Consider the following 8,436-nt stretch of genomic DNA (forward strand, 5'->3'; position numbering starts at 1 on the left):
ACCGAAGTCATCTGCGGCGTACCACAAGGATCATCACTCAGTCCCACCCTCTTCAACCTATACATGAGTCCCCTCGCATCCATAGCGCGCCAACACAACCTCAAAATCATCTCTTACTCAGACGACACCCAGCTGATCCTCTCCCTCACCAAAGACCCAAACACCGCCAAAACCAACCTACACGAAGGAATGAAAGAAGTAGCCAAATGGATGAAGAACAGCCGTTTAAAACTAAACTCGGACAAAATGGAAGTCCTCATCTTAGGGTCATCCCCCTCTGCCTGGGACGACTCATGGTGGTCACCGGGCCTGGGAACCGCACCCATACCTACGAATCACGCACGTAACCTGGGCTTCATCCTGGACTCCTCCCTCTCGATGACCACATAAGCCAACGCCGTCTCATCATCATGCTTCAACGTCCTACGCATGCTCAAAAAAATCTTCCGTTGGATCCCCACCGAAACAAGAAAGACGGTCACCCACGCACTGGTCACCAGCCGACTGGATTACGGAAACACCCTTTACGCCGGAACCACAGCCAAACTACAGAAAAAACTCCAACGCATCCAAAACGCCTCAGCCAGACTTATATTGGACATCCCTCGACAAGCTCACATTTCCGTCCACCTGAAAGACCTCCATTGGCTCCCCGTCAACAAGAGAATAACGTTCCGTCTCCTCACCCACGCACAAAAGCCCTCTAAGACCTAGGACCCGAATGCCTCAACACGCGACTGTCCTTCTACACCCCCTCCCGCCAACTACGATCATCCAATCAAGCCCTCGCCGCAATTCTGCGCATCCATAGATCCACCATGGGGGGAAGATCCTTCTCCTACTTAGCGGCCAGGACCTGGAATTCTCTCCCCACCCACCTCCGCCTTACACAGAACCACCTCTCCTTCAGAAAGCAACTAAAAACTTGGGTATTCGATAAGTAAAGCACCCCCCCTCCCTCAAGCGCCTTGAGACCCTCTGGGTGAGTAGTGCGCTATACAACTTTCTGAACTTGAACTTGAACTTGGCGAGAACCAAAGATGTTCATTGTAGGCTGAAAACGAAGTAGTGTACTTCTATCACAAAATGGTCAGGAGGAAGAAAGAGGCACTACCAGTACACCCTTCTTGTCATAAAGAAAATCATACCAGTACTGACTGCCAAGAATGTAAGTCATAGACGGGCCAAAATGGAGAGTCCAGAAGGCTCTCAAATTGAGGATGGAAGACCCTCACCCACCTGTCAGGTGGCATTCTTCACCTGTGGGCCCCTCCCTGGTCTTGGAGATCCAGGGGCGAACTACAACATGCTCAATATTTGGCCACTCCTGAGGTGTTTTGTCAGAAAGACTGGGGATCGAGGTGAAAATGCCAAAGATGTGCTATTGGGTACGAGGGTTAAAGTGAGATGAGTAAGCTAATCCTAGGTAAAACTACCAATTGAATGAACAATATCAATTTAATGGGTCCCTAAGAGTAGGATTAACAAGCATTTGCAATGCAATAGGTCTTGCATTTGCGAGAGTTTGAGCTATTTTTATTGTAAATGACATTGCCTTTCATTTATGTTTTGGTTTTTGAAACATAAATAAAAGCCATTGTCATTTACAATGCCAATATGTCAAACTCGCGTAAAAGCGAGACCTATTGCATTGCAAATGCTTGTTTACTTTTCTAATTAATACTGTGGCCTGCAAGTCCCAGCATGCACTGTTGGTTGAGTGCCCGGATTCCTTCCTATCTCTTTACATAGGCCAAATAATCACTCCACTGCAAACAAAAACAAGAGCAGGCCCCAAGGATGGATGCTGGAGCACAGGGGTGGAGAAACACTTTCGAGTGAGCCTAGGACATAGGAGAAGGAACTGGGACATAGGGCCAGACAGGAAATGCATGTAAATTGACAGACAACGTCATGAACCCACCCAATGGGGCTGCTAGTCTTAGGAGTGTGAATGCTGATGAAGGCAATCATTGGGTATGCTGCATAGTTCACCTTGTTAGCAGCTGGTATACTTGGAATACTGCTCAGGGCAGTCATTAAATCAAATTCTCTCACTAGACTAGTAGAAAACGCCCCCTAGCTCATCCCACTAGAAAAAGAAAGCACATATTACTTACTAACTTGCTACCTATTTACCTCAAACCGTGGGTTCCAGAGTAGCTCCTCGCCGCAAAGCGCTTCAGGGGGTGGTAAATGCTACATAATTACAGCTTTCAATTACTGCTCCTTTTGTGGAAACCTGGGTCAGGGAAGGCGAAGCCGTACCCGATAGGAGCCCGGGACAAACCCTGCCTGAGGTGGCAAATGCGCCCCCCCCCCCCCGTAGCGAAGCCCAAGAAAAAAGGGGCGACCAGGATTGGTCACCCCAGGGCAAGCTAGGACGCCCCAATCCTGGGGCACCTTTGCTAGCGGCCCGGGGGGGGGGGTTAAATAGGGGGTGCAGGGCCCAAGAAAATCCCTCAACTCCCCCCATCAGAGTAGAAGTGAAGAGGCTCACCTGGCTGGAAGACCGAACCAGGCAAGACAGCGCCGTGACTTCTGCTGCCTTTTGGAGCACCAAGACCCGGCAGAGTGAAGCACTCTTTGGGGGACAGCTCGGTGGGAAGAGCGTTTGAGGGAGTGGGGGGTTTTGTTCAGGCGAGCACCTCCGCTCTCCAGCGGAAGCCAGCGGAGCGTCCGTGTACCCCGGCTCCCCCCAGATGTCCTGGGCTTGGAAGGCGCTGTGCTGGTGAGTGCCCCCGCCCCCACTCTGGGGGAATGAAGGAAGCCCGGGGACAGTAAAGAAGTGTGTGGCAGCTGGAGGAGTGCAGACACGGCACAAGGGCTCCGGGGCCAGGCAGGGCCGGGCCGGCAGCCAGTCAGCTCTTAAATGAGCAGGAGCCCTAAGGACTAAAGGGAATTTTGCCTGCTTGGACCTCAGAATTGCCCAGCTCACCTTCCCGGCCTTCGGAGCGTCTGAAAGGCAGAAGACTCAAATGCTTGTGAGTCGTCGTCCCCCCCTCTCCCGCTCCCCCGCAAGGGCAGCGAAGGAAGCCCACGGAGAGGGCTGAAAGAGCGCTGCAACGAGGGAACAGCGATCCGGAAGCAGACAGGGCGGCAGCACGCATTTAAAGGGGCAGGAGCCCTCCTGATTTAAAGGGAATTCTGTTGTTGTATCCACGCAGGGTCACACGGGGTGACGCGGGACCTCCACTGGTTTTTGGAATTCGCGGCAGCTAGGCACAGCCGGTTAACCAGGAAAAGCATGCGCCTATTAAGCAAGCGCTCGGCATGACGTAGAGTTTTCTCTTTGTCAGCCGTCCCACTTGGACGGACTTGGCCTGACTTCCTGCTGGCGTAAAATGATTATTATCTTCTTTATGGAGCCATCTGTTTGGACCCATAAAGAAGATAAAAAACCTTTTATGCCAGCAGGAAGTCAGGGCAGTCCGTCTAAGTGGGACGGCAGAAAGAGAGAAAACTGTATGTCACCACAAGCTCTTTCCCAGTGGCCGGCCACCGTTTAGCCTAAACGGTGATGCTGGCCAAGCCAATGGGAGAGAGGGGCGAGCTTAAAGCCCGCTATGTAAGCTACCCAAGATCATAAAATCTTGCAAGCGAGACTGCGCATGTGCACAGTCTACGCCACGTGACCTAAAAATAGTGGGAGTTATTTTGACCCAATTGTGGAGGTCAACATGTTTCTGCCATTATCACACCCTCGAAAATGGTATTGGGGCATTCATCAGGATGGAGTTGGCTTCTCTTCTCAAACAAAACAACAATGAAATAGTTGCTATGCAATCGCTTCACATGTTTATACTTGTAGGATCTTACCATTTTAACTTAGGGTCTGTTATTCTGTAAAGTACATATCTGACAATAATTAACAGAACAGATTGACATGCACCCCACACTCTTTGAGGGCAGGCTTCTTGCAAGTAGCGTACACACTAGTGCCACACAAAAATTGAAGTAGTGTTGAAGTGGACACAGCACACGTAGTGAAGTTAAGAAAAAAGTAATGCAGTACTTGTTATGATACATGGGATTCTGTAATCTCTGTTTAAATGACAGTCACTCATTTCTTTATAATAGACGACTCTGACACAACAAATCACTGATTATAAAGTAAAGAGGTCAGAACTAAACAGTTATAAGGTTATTACAGTCGAGTTCTGATGTCACAATGCCTGCTGCCAGAGCCAGCAGCTGAGGAAGGTGAGATCACGCAGCATAATTAAAGCGGCTGTTTATAGTAACAAAAGGAAGCTTGCTTTTCTTTCTTCAGCTCTATTTTAATAGCTTACAAAGACAAGCAGAGAGAATGTTTATATTTTGCACTCCTTGGATAGAGAAATGCTAGAATATTTCTGCATGTTTCCACACACTCCAAAACTGACTTGTATTGATCTGTTTCTAATGTCTGTTGCAACAAATATCTAACAGGTTTTTGATTAGGTTAATTTTGCACTAGAAGCTTTATTTTTCTTCTTCATGTTTGCAAACATGCTCGCTCTTTCAGAGAGAATGAACTATGCATCAAGTGGTTGGCGAGAAAGGTGATGGTGTGGCCATGTATTATATGGGATAAAGTGCCCCTGCTGTACATGGCAAAGATATTGCAAGTCGCAGAGGAGTTCCATAACCATAGAAAGGAATTTGTTGTTTAGCTTCGTTCCTCTGTATGGCTATGAAAATCCTCGGTGACTTGCAACATCCTTATCATGTATGAAAGGGGGTAGTTTATCCCATATATCTTACCTAAACAATGTAGATATTTTGTCTGATTCAAGGTGGAAAAGAAGTCATGTCTCTAATGTGGTAACAATATAATAGAGATGTAATCATTGAGTCTTTCAAGTGTATGGTGACTATGTACCACAGTGTCAGCACAGCAGCCGTAATCATGTGATAATAACAACGTGCTTCTGTCTCCTAAAAACCAGTTGCTAAATGTCTAGAGTGATGTATTCCCACACTGCATTTTTTCACTTGCTAGGGCACGGAGATTTGGATCAAATACTTGGCATCAAAATAATACCGCACTTGTTACCAATGCTCAAGCCCGACTAGCAAAAAAGCTGGTTGGAGCAGGGGGCAGGTACATTATGCCTAGGCTGTCCGGTTTTAGGTTTAAACCTATAATAACTGATAAAACCCCACCGAAAGGGAAATAGCCCTCACCAGTGTAAACATATAAACACTGAAAAAACACCTGCACAACCACAAACTAAATGCCATTCAAAGAAAGGAAAAAAAGGAAAAGGAGAGTGAAAGAGTAATTTTTTCATCCTAAAGGGGCCTATTACAATGTAACTTTGTTATACAAGCTAGAAGCAAGAAAGATTGGGCTAACATTATTCTGCTTGAGTTTTTTTGTTCAGGACATTACTAAAATACTGTTTCTACTTCCTTTGTCTTTTTTCAGTTTTGGGGTCTTTGGTCCAAAGATGCAGAGTTTAGAAGCATGTTTTAGGTCTTGTTTAATTATTTTATAAACTTAAAAACTGTAAAGAATCATGAGATTTCAAAATCATATTTGATATTTTGGCTGCGTTTGATTCTTTCACTGATAGGTAAAATGGCTGGTTTTATAAGAATCTATTCCAATATGTACCATCACATTTAGCCACAGAGAGTGGGTAAAAACCCTTGATATATCAGCCCCCAGTTTCCTGTGAGTCAGTATTGATAGGTGGTTAGTAGGAGAATTGCCAATACCTCAGACTTTAAACATTGAAAGCAAGGTATAGTGAAAAGTATATGTGAATAGAATGCTATCAGTAAGCATCTGGGATAGTGGTGAAAACATGACACCAGTTTTTTGAAAACATGGAATGCAGTGTCACTTGTAATGCTGCTGCAAAAAGGTTCTTTTCAAGTTCAGCAAAGATTGAATTGATATTGCTTGTATTTGCCGTGATTCAGCTACGTATGTGAATAAGTTGTGTGATGACCTGTCAAAATCGATACCTGAGCTGAAGTGCTTCCCTTTAAGAGATCCTTGCCATGTTAGATGGTATGCTGAAAGCATCTTTACAATCTTCAGAGTTAATGAAGAATGCTATTGATTTTTTAGTCCATTCTAGGTTACTGTTTTGTCGTGCACAGAAACTAAAACACAAACATTTCTCATTTTGTACTTTGTGTGGCATCAAAGAAAGAGTCATCCGAAATGTGTCACTTACCTGGTGGTTCTCAGTCCAAATCAATGGATTTAGGCCCAGATCTCTGTACTGGGGTGAATGTATGACATTGTTCTGCATGCTGTCCATCAATTGTTGTTTTTGCATTTGTCACCAGGGTGGGACGGGTATGCCCAGACGTGGATCCTGTGCTCTCCATGCCACTGGAGTCAAGCTATCCTGGCTGATGAGGGCTGAAAGGCCGAAACTGGTCCTAGGATGCTTGTTTCCAGTCAAGGGAGGTCCTGGCCTGGCAGTTCAGGCTGGACTGTTCCCATGGGACACAGGGTCAAGACTGATTTGCATATGGCTGGGTCCAAACTGAAATGGTATGGTAAGCAAACAAAACGATGGATTTAGGCTCAGATCTCTATACTGGGGTGAATGTATGACATTGTTCTGCATTCTGTCCATCAATTGTTCTTTTTGCATAGTGATGATGCCAAAGGCAAGAAATGTGAGGATCTTTGGTCGCATATTGATAGTGATGTGAACAAAAAGTACACTCTACTGCATTCTTAGATTTTTACAGGAAAACATAACTGCTGTAGTGGACATAATAAAAAACTAGCATCTGAAGACACCCTTGTCTGCCAAGTGTTCATCATAATTGGTGTAGATGTGAAACATCTCCTTGAGAAGGCTGGGTGACACCTTTAGTGACTTCGGTACTGCAAAATGTCCCATGTTAGAGTGCTAGCCACTTGGTAAGCAAATTAATGTTGAAGAGCAACTCAGGAAATTTTATTTTATAATGTATGAGAAATGGCATTTGAGGTCAATAAAATCTTTCTTCGGTACTCTATACAAGTTCTAGATCCCTTCCGTAAAGGGGAATTTTCTCTTTAGTTTCAAAAGTGCTGCTTCATTTTTGACCGCTTCATAACTCTGAGGGCATAAGCGCACAGTTCAACGCAAATGTTGAAGAACCCATCCCAGAGAATCGCAAATCTTCAGATGCACCAGTATGGGCATGGAAAGCTATGTCAGTGGCCAGAGTTAGCAAATTGTGTCCTGGCTGTTTTAGCGTTGCCCGTCTCAAGTGCCAATGTTAAGAGGGCCTTTTCACAGATAAAAGTTTACATGGGAAGGAAAGAGTGAGCGCACATGACCAAAGACTCACTGACGAAGTATTGTATGGTGTACTACAATAAGTTTGATTTGAAAATATGTATTTGGACCTCATGTACACTGTACGTACACTGTCTATACACCATGCCCTATCAGTGCAGAAAGCAAGCAATAATGAAAGCAAAACTTTCCATAAACACTGGAAAAACACTGTTTCTGTTGTTTTTAATGGCGCGAAAATGTGTAACCACTGATAACCACAGTTTTTTAAGGTATTGAAAACACTGGAAAAAAACACCAGAATTTACCAAAAATTGAAACTGAAAACAGGAAAGCCTAAATATGCCATAGTGAGGGTGACTGCAGGATATCACCTCAGTCTGCAAACTGCGGATCTCAGGTGGTCAGGATGTACAAGGTGAGGTACGCTCTGCCCACTAAGACACCACTTGCATGTGTGGCAGTGAGCTCTAGGAGAGATCTTTGTACCTTAACTATACCTGCAGCCAGTGCTTCCATCCAACTTAGAAAACACTAGTTTGAGCATGCCACAGTGTAGGGCATGTCAGTTTGTTGTTTGCAGGAAGATGATGGGAATTGTACTCTGTTGAGCGTGGGTCCTGTGTGCTTATCATGCAAAGGCTGATGTCAATGTCAAGTAGCACCAGTAGACATGGGGATGTGGAGTCACATGTGGCCAGGGTATAAGCAGAGAAAATGTTCGATGTGACACTAATACATAGGAACACAATTGATGGATAAAAAATTCCTTATTTCTGGATATGCTGATAAATGTTTTCTAAACTGAGTAAGGCAAGTTGGGAAAGTTAAAAAATAATCATGGAATTAGTTGTTCTTGTAACATGGATCCTCTGTGGTTCACTGCATCTGTAACATAGCGAAATGGGATTTCTCTAGTGACCATCAAAATGACGAGTCAAGTATAACTAATGTTGATGTAGTAAGTTCCACAATTGTGACACTTTAATCAGGAAACTAAACAAATGCACAAGAAATCAAATGTATGTTTACAATAGTATGTGTAGTAGTCCCTAAAAGAAATATTTATCCTGATACAGACAGCATGAGTTATGGTGAGTAAAGAAGATGCCGTGTATAAGTTTTCAAATTGCTACCTGAAAAGGTTACTGTATATACATCTTTCAACAGAGAGACAGAATACCCAGACCTTTGT

This window comes from Lissotriton vulgaris, chromosome 2_1 (assembly GCF_964263255.1).
Source record: "Lissotriton vulgaris chromosome 2_1, aLisVul1.2, whole genome shotgun sequence".
Lineage (NCBI taxonomy): Eukaryota > Metazoa > Chordata > Amphibia > Caudata > Salamandridae > Lissotriton > Lissotriton vulgaris.